The sequence below is a fragment of the Anopheles funestus genome, chromosome 2RL (genome assembly GCF_943734845.2).
Source record: "Anopheles funestus chromosome 2RL, idAnoFuneDA-416_04, whole genome shotgun sequence".
In the NCBI taxonomy this organism is placed as follows: domain Eukaryota; kingdom Metazoa; phylum Arthropoda; class Insecta; order Diptera; family Culicidae; genus Anopheles; species Anopheles funestus.
In genome coordinates this window covers 93,682,038-93,694,040 of record NC_064598.1, presented here as the reverse complement: position 1 = coordinate 93,694,040, position 12,003 = coordinate 93,682,038, and the positions used below count along the sequence as shown (strand labels likewise).

General features: G+C 41.8%; 1 protein-coding gene and 1 long non-coding RNA gene across 8 annotated transcripts in view; one reads left to right on the top strand and one right to left on the bottom strand.

Moving 5' to 3' along the window:
• Positions 1-12,003, bottom strand: part of LOC125761830 (uncharacterized) — a 237,481-nt gene that overhangs the window by 162,108 nt on the left and 63,370 nt on the right. The window lies entirely within an intron of this gene.
• The window catches only part of LOC125761790 (protein madd-4), a 141,638-nt gene that overhangs the window by 94,009 nt on the left and 35,626 nt on the right, over positions 1-12,003 (top strand). The gene's annotated exons all lie outside the window — the stretch shown is intronic.

Genomic DNA, 12,003 nt, shown 5'->3' with positions numbered 1-12,003 from the left:
ACGACAAATCGTCGGTAGCTGGAAGTCTTCCTTTTTTTTAATGCATAACTCGTTGAAGCAGCAGAGCCTTTATGCAACAAAAAAGGTGAAGGACACTTGATACATAACCTTTGTTAGGTTGATTGTCGCTGTACATCATCAACTGCATGGGGTAATGTAACGTTTCACATGTTCCCGCATTCATGTTGCGCCATGCTAAATTATCTCGAACATATTACACGACGCTTGTCAAATTTCGTGAACTTCCAACCTGCTGCAAATCGTAACTAGGTGCGGTGAATAATGCATTACACCCGGTGGAAGAATAATGCAAGCTAACAAGCCATCGTAGTTTGGCTGTGACATGCGGAACATGGTTTTGTGTTTCGTGAACCGGTGTACTAACGAGCACGACAAAATGGTGCAAAAGAAGTAAAAAACCCCGTTTTTTCATTATAATGAAATTTATGAATTTTCTTTTGTTTTTTCAATCACATTTTTTCACATGTTTTTCTGAAAAAAAACTAGGTACATTATTGTAAATTAAATTTTCAAAAAAAAAGAATGGAATGGTTTTTTGTCTAGCAATTCTCTGTATACCAAGAACAATTCTGAAAGATATTTTGACTTCAATACTTGAACATTCATTGCATTACAACGGACATTTATTCATAGAATTGAATTCTTTTTTTCATGAAAAATATATTTTCAAAGAAAAATAAACGATTTGATTATTATGTAAAATTTCAAACATGAACTTGTCGCCATGTTTGATGCATTAATAATACACTAGGTCAAATGTCATTCATTTGTTGTTCGTTATTTTTATTGTTCGCTGCACTATCAAACCGATCGAAGCACTTTTATGTAACAGAGCACAATTTCAAGGCTCTTCATGCTAAATTTACCGTTCTCAGTGCGGCCGAGTTTAGGTCGAGCGCACTGGAATGTTGTTCTAAATTATGCACTACACTTGGTAAAGCGCTATCGCCGGCGTATCGTTTTACCGTATCGGACGAGTCGAGACTTCCCGAAACATCTGTATACATTACTTGTTTGTTTTTTCTTCTGCACTCTTCCGACCCTGGTAGCTAGCGGCTGTCGTTCTTCATTACGAGTAATGCGAACTTTTCGATGTGGAATCCGTCCCGCTTTCATTGAACCACACATACCCACACATATACACATCAAGAGGAAATAGTTCCACAAGGAGACGAATTGCAACCGTACCGACCACATACGGACGCAATACAAAGGCCCACTGATCACACTCATTTGTGCCGGGTAATCGTCAACCCATCGTTGATTTTGGTATCGAATCGACCGAAAGTAACGAGTGTAACCGGTTACCTAACGCAGCATTTCCCAGAGTGCTTGGGCCAAATGTCCAAAGAAGAAAAACGAAAACAAATGTTCGTCATCCACGGTCTTTGCTCCACAGCCAGCAATACGCCATCCACGGACAAACAAAGTTGGGCACAAGAAAAGATTGATAAATAATTTACAAACACTGTCAGCCTCCGTCAGTCAATTAGAATGGGATGGAGGTGGGGAGAGAGAGAGGGAGGGTTTGGATTTCGCTACGTTCGGGCGCGACTATTTCCCGGGAATTCGGGACTTTCGGCTTTTCCAGCATCCCGCGTTTCGGTCTTTCCATAACATGCACTAGAATGCTCACAATGTCTTTTTGCTGCCTGCTCGCTACGATTTCTATCCCCTGATTCATCCATCCGAAACAATGCGCCATTCCATTCGACTCCATTGCCATTGCCTAACCCGGGAATGTGCAAAGTAACTCGTGCCTTTCGCTCCTTACACGTAACACAACCAGCGCCGAAGAGAGATCTCTGGCCCAAAAACTCCAAATGGCGTCGCCTCCATAATGTATTAACTTTTATTCCAACCAATCTCGTTGGCCTCCGGTACCAAAGTGGCTGCCTTGCTGACACTTTTGCCGCACAGCACCGAAGAACACCGAGTTGTGCCGAGACATGGTACCAACCGTATAGAGAATTTCTGTTTCTTTTTTCCTCCTCCTTTCCAAAGGGATTTCGAATGTCCCTCGGATCTTCGCTGGCACCATCCACATAACCTAGCTCAATGTAGATAAAAATAAAGAGAACACACTCGTAATCATTCTCGGGCCCTTGTCATTGTACGGTTTGTGGAGACTTGTGGCAAAAACAATTCGTAAGGTAACCGGCACATAGGCAGATTCTTCCATTGGGTGCAGTACTATTTTCGCCGTCCATTCTACCTTTGCTAGATTCTTTGCCATCCACAAACTCTGATGCCTTTTTCCGTTCTTCTTCTTGCTAGAGTGGAGGTGTCATCCGCAGGACAAAACATCGAGCGCACGATGCTCTTAAAATTCTATCAAATATTTAAAATCAATATGCAACGTGCGAAGCGAAAGTGAGATGTGCATTGGGATTTTGGAGAATGGGCTTGACAGGTTTATTTGATTATTTACAGTATCCAGTAAGCCAGCCGGCTGCATGTCTGAAACCCCGTTTGGCTTCGACCATTGGTTCGGATTACCCCAAGTGCTTGGGGAATTTCATGATCTTCCTTCCCGGCGAGCGGGTTCAGATTGCCTTCTTTACGCAAACGTTGTCAACATGTACATGACACTGGGTAGTACAATATTTCTAATTAAAGTGTTGATGTGATAATATATTTAAATTGCTACTGAAAGTAGAAGTAATGGAAACATTGGGTTAATTTTAACACTATCGTGCTTTAGCAGACGAGAATGATTTGTTATCATAAACTTAATGTTTATTGTTTGGGTTTCAATTTGCAAAAACTTTATTTTTGCACTTTATTTTTATGCATTAAAAACCCCTTAAAGATATTGATAAATTCACTTCCTTCGCTGCTATCAATATATAAAAAACGGGGTTTTTTTATCGCGACACTTTCCTTCCCTTCCATCAACATTAAAAGTCAAGCTTAAACACAATCTAGATACCCCCAAATGGTACTACATCGACATAAAAACGAATCATGTGGCAAATTATCGTCTGAATTACAAGCCCATTTTACACCACCACCCCGGTTTACTACACGACCTGCCCATCAACACGACTCACGACGGTTGTTAACACGCTCCACAGCTTGTGCTTCAGAATGGAACCCAAAAACTGATACTAAAGAGCCGTTGCTGTAAACCATTAGCCTACAAGTTCAAGACACGCACGCCTTTCACACCTCTTTTCCTTCCACACCCACATATGAACACTCTTCCTCCTTCCACACTTTCACGCTCAAGAAGAGTAACACACACACACACGGATAAGAAAGGGTCGACAATTTGCATAACATCCAATCTACAAAAATTCGCATCTGCTTTGGTTGTCCCCGCACAGTCATAGGCCCCCTAACAAGGCTACTAACAAAACACACGCAGCTGAGGAAAAACACTTTCCCAAGAATGTTTGTACTTCTTTCATCTTCAGCCACTCTTCTCTCGCTTGTTGTTTGGTCACATTTAAACTGATTAAAATGACCCTATGTGTGAGTGTGAGGGTTTGTTTTTTAATAAACATTGTTTGCACATCCTTTTCCGAAGGTCGATTTGCAGCCAAAGTACCGTTCGGCATAATTTCCCTTCAACACTTCGCGTCCCGACCTGCCGGAAAAAAAACCCGATCAGTCGGAAACATTGCCACACATCCGGTTCAAAAAACAACAAAAGTCCTTCTGGAGAGTAAGCTTTAGACCTTTTGATTCCCACACCATTATGGACAGGAAAAGCTCGGACACGAACTTTCACTTCTAGCGCGGTTGGTTTTTGGAACATGTCCACCGAGAAAATTGGATTAGGATGGTAAACTTTAGGACTCACGGTTTACCCGGATGTGGCGAACCAGTGCGAACGCATTTGCTCCGGAGCGTTCCGGTGAGGCTGTTCTGTTCATTCTTTCCGGTACCGAAACCGGTACGAAGCGAAAATTAAATATTCAAACCAATGTGGCTAATAAAATCATGCTAACTTTTAATAATTGATAAAATATTCATTACCTCCTTCGCTCGGGTGGTTAAGCTACGGGCAGGTTTGAGGGAGATTTTCCCAAACAAAAAAAAACACATAAACCCAAATACAACCTCTTCCGAGTCCTTATTTTTCGTGTTTTGTACGAGCGTATGTCCGCCATGTTTAAAGATTGCGTATTTAAACGAGAGATAATGCTGGAATGGTAACTCCACTGGGACATTGCCGGGAGTGGAGTGGACGAAACTTCCAAACAAGAAAAACTCCCGACAAAGCGGCCTACCAAACGAGATACTACCCTGGTCGGATTATCTACTACAAATGGTGGAAAAACACACACACATAAACCCAAGCGAGTTGTTGTCGGAGTTGAAAAATAAAAATCCGATCCAACCCTGGAGCAACATGCCGTTACTGTATCGTCCTATGGGTGATTGGGTCTGCAGTGGAGGGATGGGAATCATTTCATCCAACATAATTACACACAGTTCGTATGCCTCGATTTCATCTGCCCGCAAGTCCTTTGATGTGGAGCTCGCAATGAATGAAGCTGTTGATGTAAAGCTCGATATTTATAATTACATTACAGCGTTCAATGTTCGCATTAAGTACCGGGAATAGGTTGAAAGGAAATTTGTAATCGGGCATGGAAGGGAATTATGATAACATGTTGCATCGTGCGATTGAAAGAAAAGAAGAATTTAATCGCTTTTTTAACGGACTAATCTCCTTGGTTTACTTGAAATTGATACTGGTTTCATTCATTAGAATGCTTTTAATTGATAATTAAAGATATTGTAATTTGGCTAAATTTCCACAAAACATACAAACACAAAGCTGTGCGAAAGATACGACTTTTTAAAAAAAGTTGATGACGAGATATAACTGACAGTTTAGGTTCTTAAAACCCAGCTTTAATCGTTTAATCGTTTAATATGGCAAATTTATATAAAACACACCACACAAGGAGCCATTTTGCTTCCCCGATTCATTCTCCGTCTGTCAACTCAGGGCAAATGAAGACATTTTTAATCACTTCTGTCTCTGTAACAAAACAAAAAATGCATTGTAAATTTCTTGACATTTATGAAACCCCAAAAAAACCCTTTGCTGTGCTGTGCAAAAACTTTCACTTTTCGCAAACTTAATCTAACTTGTGCAGTTACTTTACAGTTCCACTTACAAAATGTTTCATTCCCCGAACACTTCATTTTGTAAAGAAAAAAAACCTCACAGAAAGCTCGCACACAACAACACTTGGGAAAACAACCATGTTTGGGGAGGAAAATTCACTTCGTTACGAAAACCGAACTTTTCATCGTCATCGTTCATCGACCACCGTAAAACAAAACTGTTCAAGTGGGAAACACTTTTGTACGCGTGCCCCTTGGTAGGATGGGAACGAACAAAAAAAAACTGCATTGTCGTCATAAAACATTCGTCCCTCGATGCAATCTTCTTTCTGCTATAACTCGTTTTTCCTCTCTTACTCCCGAGAACCTTGGGAGCAGAGTTTTATGCTTAATCATATTCATGAATTTTACTACTCAAAGTGGAAAATATAATAAAAACAGAATAATGCATCCCGTGTCCCGATGGTAAAGCTCGTCACTGACGACACGGAGAGAGAGAGAGAGATCAATGGAATGAAAAAGAGAGATAAATGAAGGATTGAATGTTGGCGTGACACGTGTGACATGCAAACATAGTACAATCCCGACGCAAAGCAACCCTCACAGACACGATGCCGCCGGTGAGAAAACCGAGGAAGAAAAGCGAGAAACGAGAAAGCGTCCTTCAAAGAGCGACAGTAAAATGATTCACAACAACGTGCAAAATTCACAAACAACTTTATATGCAATGTTTTTCCCATCAACCACGATACAGCATACACTCCGCGGCCAACTGAACCCGCGTTCCACCAGGTGGTAATGTTGTAATCATGGGAAGGATCGAATGTGGCAACGGTGTAAAGCGATTACGACGCACATGCAACAAACCCCCGGTGGGAGTAACGGTGTTCGATGTTAACTTTTTTATTTTTCCTCTACGAAGTTGGGCATTTGGAATAAAAAAAAACCATGCAGATCATGATATTGGAAGCGATAAAAAATGGAAAGCAAAACATTCAAAATGTAAAATAAAGCCCCCTTGCGTTTTGCAAACTCCATCAGAGTAACTGCAATAATTGCAATATCACTCTTCGGGAATCGTGATGCAACTGATTTTCGACCAAATCGGACCCAACGGATGGTTGGTGGGAAAAGTGGCAGAAAAACACCCCAAAAAAACAAAACAAAATATCACTTCTCGTTAGATTGACTCAATCGCGACTCGATCGATCAGCGCCGGAGTGGAAATTTACGTTTTTCGAAGTGAGGAATGGGTTACGACCATAAGCTATAGGGAAATGGATGGTTTCATCAATGAATCGAATCATGGACGAAAGGTATAAATTGATCCTACAAATTGGGACATCGTTGAAGTAATTAATTTACACAAAGACTAAAACCTGTGTATGTGCGAGAGGGATGTGTAAAGGATTTAGCATTCAATTTAAGCGAACTTCAAATACATATTTTGCAGCTTAATGAAGAACTATTCAAATCAATATTTAATTGGGAGTATATTTCTGTTGCTGCAAAATCTATTCAAAAACAGAAAAACAAGATATTGAAAATGAAAAGAAAAAATCGTTATATCGATTGCACGCTGTAATAAATCAGCCAAAAGTTCCAGTGCCCAGATAAGATCGTCTCAATTGAGAGCTATTAAAAATTTGTCCCAACCACACGTTTGCCCACAGAACCAACCAATAAAACATGACGATAGCAGGAAATCAACTGTATGTGCACCGTTCGGATATGGATAAGGATGCTTTCTCTTCATTCGCTTCGAGAATATGAAGAAGCGTATGGTTTCATAACGTTGGTTCACTTATCTTGTTCCCGTCCTTCAGGCCGAGAGCTCACCTGTGACCACGACCAAAAACCACCAGTATTGAACCTCCAAGCACCATTCAACAAAAGAGAGAGAGAGAGAGAACCACACAATCGAGGGTTCTTCTAGTTTTATTGCACATTCCATTTAACAGAAAAAAGACAGATCGGAAGAGTCTATTTTTAAAAAAATATTCTCATTCGCTTGGTTCCCGGGTCTCGGGAAGGGCACCGCTAGTGTACGAGGTCGGGCATACCGGAATTCGAACGCCGGAAAATGAATGGGAAATAAATCCCGCCAGTAAAAAGGCACCGGTCGTGCGATAAGAGCGAGCGATCCATTCGGTTGAACGTATCCCCAGAACCGGGACATTACAACTTGGTTGGTGCTTCAAGTGCTTTCCGGCAGTTGGCGGGTGCGACTACCCACCTTATCCCACTTCCTACCACAACGGATGGTGCAGGTGAAAGTGATTCGAAAAACCGCATCATGGCATACCATCATCAGCATTACCACGAGACCGTCCCATCCGAATAGCTACGGAGACTCTCATTCCATTGGCCCCCTTCTTACCGAACCTGCTGCAAGTTCGAGTGGCCTTTATACAAACACTTTTATGTAAATGCTATTTTTGTAAAGTGAATGTGCCATAGATCTGTTTGCTGAACTGCCTTCTGCTTGTGGATGGAATTGGGATTGGGACGATGTTTGCCGACTGCCAAGCCCGGCCGGATCAACTCGATGACCACTTTTCGCAGTCATCATCGGGTCGGTCGACGGTTGCCGTGTGTGTGTGTTGCTGCATGACGCTCAGTTTAGATATCCAATATAATTGACATACTCACAGGGTACTTGAGACACGAACCGAGAAGGAACCTTCTCGCAACATACCTTATTTACATTTTCAATCTCGCATACTGATTGCGACGGGTGGAAGGGCGAACTTATGTGGTGGCACATGCTCATGCTGGTGCAAGGGACCGTCCGGTCAACACCTGCAATGCCGGCTCCATGGCCAACCATACGCTATCGTTCCTTCCGGTTCCGGATGGCGTTGTCCGTGTCCGTGAGAATGGAATATTAATACGAAGAGAAAGCCCCTCAACACACAGTCAAATGCCTCTTGAAAATGTGACCAAAATTAAGAGTAAATTTTACTTTAATTTGAGCATTATTTATAAACAATTGATTTTAACTACAAATGCCATTCTTTTACTTCTCTCTACTCTTTCCTTCGAAAGCCTCCTTTCCAGACGATACGACCAAATATTGTTCATTTATCGTAAAGTTGTTAATAATATCATCGTCTTAAACGGAAATTTCAACAACAACATTCTCATTTTCTCAATTCTGAGCAAAAAAATTTCTCGGAGACCGATTGACTTGCAGTTTTTACCAGATATTCGCTACGAAATTTCCCAGCAGTTGTCATAGGTTTTCCTTTAAATTGAATTCTGTTTGTTTGCCTGGTCGTTCTTAACAAGCAAAAATAAATCTGTTTGTTTATTGGGTAAAACAATGCGAAATATTCGGCCGAAAATCGCAATGTAAATTGATCGAAATACTAGACCATCAAATATAAGAGAAAAGTTCCAAAAAAGCCTCTTTTTCGAGCTTCATCTCAAGGTCCCTTTCATGGTAGCAACAATTTGCGGATATATTTGTCCTTTAAACGCCGAGTATGCCACAATCATTTCAATCGGATCTCGGCTTATCGGAGCACAAAGCATGTGGTTTGAGAAATCGGACCACCTTAGAAGCACCACAAGACGTCCAAAAGATTGAATCCGACACCATAAAGAGCTTGTTTACATATTTCTTTGTATTTAAAAAATCTTATGTTGTTTAAAATATGTTGTTTTAATATTTTTAAACGAAAGTCATAACTTTAAAATATTTTAAAATAAGAATAATGACCCGTGCTTCATGGGATTGGTTTCCATCAAAATGCCCTTTCATGTTAGACAAATGGTTAACAGACACATCATTCAAATAATAATTAAATCGTGATGAACAAATTCAACCGTCTAGTGCTATACATCAGCCCGACAAATCCTTATAGGATACAAACCTGAGTCAAGCATGTCAAGCCCCCTTTCAAGAACGGTTACGATATAACCAACAGGCAACCGGTCCGGTCAGCTATCAACTGCGGAAACCAATGCCACCGAGTGGCTGCATTTGAGGGCAACTATCAAATGAAGAGCCATGCTGAAGGGCCCTACTACTGTGGGTAACTATCATTCGGTCTATTCAGTACACCGAATTCGAAACGATTGAAGTCTGGTTTGGGCATGTTTCAATGCATTGTGCGGCTTGTGCAATGAAGTAGTCCACCATCTCCGTTCAAGCCCCAACCCCGCGTTTTCACGCACGCGTGAATGATGTCAACCGTGACGGGGGATGCTTTGAAACGTCATCAACATTATCAGCCCGTACACAGGTCAGGCTGGGTTTGGCTTAAGCCTGGTGACCACTTGAATGTGTTCAGCTCGGGGAAATGTTTTCCACCGTGCGGAGGTGACATTAAACGGACGGAACGCTGCTAAAGTTGAGAATGAATACAAAATAAAATGAGATGAAAAAAAAACAACCAACCATTCAATGACTTTCCCACAAGCTCGACACAACTCCCTTCAATGGGACTCCACTCAAGCTTCATCATCTTCATCAACCGGTGGCGCAACGGTCATTCCAGTGAACCGTCACTGTAGGTTGAATGATGGTACGCAACACAACAGCAAAAAAAAGGAGTCATCTTCATTCATTGGCACTTTCGCTACAAAATCATAAATCATCGGCCTCGAAACTCTCGAGAGCGTAACCGGGTCTATCAGCCGGAAGCCGGTTCACCGGTCCACACTGAAGAGGTGTCAAAAATTACGTCCAAAGGTAAAATACAATGCGCATCCGGAATACACGTGGAAGGTGTTTCGTACCCTTCGAATGGGATACCGATATCATGGAACCGGCAATTGAAGGCTTTTTTGGGGCAATCTTTCTACCCCCAATCCAGAAGGGAAACCAGAATGACAAGGCTTTCGATGTTTGCGAATAATTCGTTCTTTTTTTAGGGGTGAGGGAGGATTTTCACAAACCATCGATCGCTTCGAATAGGCTTTACGGCTTTGGGGTATAGCTTGAGAAGGAAAAGCACACAGAAGGGTATCGGTACACCTTGCCACAAAATCCACATGCTGCTTTAAAAAGCGTAAACATACTGTCATCGTTCGAACCAGCCGTCGTTTGCATCATCATCACCATCATTGACAGCAGTAGCAGCAGTAGCAGCACACTGTTTCGGTAACTTCCTGAGCATTATCAGCATAAGCACTGAGCATAGCCCAAGAGCCTGATGCTTTCTTCATCAGTGATGGGTTCCCTCTTCACTCCTTCCCAAAAAAGCGATACAACATGTGCTACCTTGTGCTCGTTTGTACCTTTCTCACTGCTAGCATCTTGCATTCGGAAAAGCACCCCGCCGGAACGAGAATGTTGCTCTGTCACGTGTATCAATCACATCAACCGAAACGGAAGTGCCAATGCCATTTATCGAGCGTGCTGGATCAAAGCATTCCGGCCAGTCTATCGCACCGAGAACGAAGGTTTAGCTTTTTCGTTTTGCTCTCCGTGGCTGCCGTGTCTGTTCATTCTTTTGCTGCTCGAATCGATTGATACTAAAGCTTCGAATAAAAAAAATACGCACACACACCCAAACACAGGTAAATACGATCGGTGTAGGTCAGTCCGCATGAGGCAGAAGTGAAGGACGAAACTTTCCCACGTCCCAACGATGCAATTGGAGCGAAACTGGACTCATAATTGAATTGTGTATCTTCGCTTTCATTCTTGTTCTTCGGCTTCTTCCCTTTTAAGCTTACCATACCTTAACCTAGGCTTGTGTAGAGCAATCGATGAAATGAACCTCTCGCACCGTAGCGTTACCGTTCGTCTGGGACCGCTTCACGTAACGGCCATAAGCATAACGACGCATCCTTTCTTTTCCCCGAAGTGATGGGATTCTTCTTTCGCTTTGTGTACGCTTTCGATCCACACTTTACCGTGTTTGGGGTTATTTGACCGTTTGTCTTCATTCCCATCAAGGGGAAGGATGGTAACAATGCAATCGGCTGCAGTTCTTTAGCATACGAGCACTATCTTCTGCAGGTGCGTCAATGTTTTCGATTGGCCGATGAGGTTTTTTGTTTGAAAGCCTTGATGGTCTTGTTAGTGATCGAGACCGAGTTCACAAAGTGATGCAAACGAAACGAATGGTATTACGGTTTGGGTAACTAATTGACTTATCGATTTGTATATCCGTTTGGGGAAATCTTTCTTTCTTTTTTAATGGATGGAATGTAAGACTTAATAAATGGATTTCCTATCCTACCACGAAACAACAAAAAAGGAAAACAATGTTCACAATTCTTTGATCGTATTCTTATTTCATAATGAAGGATGGTGAAGATTGTATTGCAGAATTATTCTTATCTTTGTTGTCTTTACAGTGCTTAACATAACTATACAGCTGCTTAAAACAAATTAAAGAATTTGTGTTAAATTATGTTAAAAAATAACATAATTTTTAACATAAATAACATAAAACAATGAACAATGCGTTACAGTACCATTACTATCTACAATTCATGTTTCCATCTTACATAATGCAATCAGGAACATGTAACAACAATCAGTTTGCCGCACCGTAGCTTTACTGTCGATAAACTTAACCTTCGTCATCAAACTGGCAACGCACGAAATTGTTTAATTAGCTGGAACCGATCGAATGGCGCGGTTTCTAAAGTTCTAACACCTCCTCCACCAGGAGCATGTACATTCAATTCACATAATTGATATTTCTCTGTGCTCTGTCTCCACATCTGCTCCACAATCTTCCGACGCCCGCATGGCTTAAAGGAGGCTTATCGATGGCGCTACGAAGTGCTTGACTCAGATGCTACATACAAGCCATTTTCCTGGGATGCTGTTGCTCGTTCGCTTGCCTTCCGAAAAGCTTCCGCATAAACCCCTCACAACAGAAGCCACCGAGCGCAAAAAGCCCGTAAGCCCCAAGAAATAGAGCATCG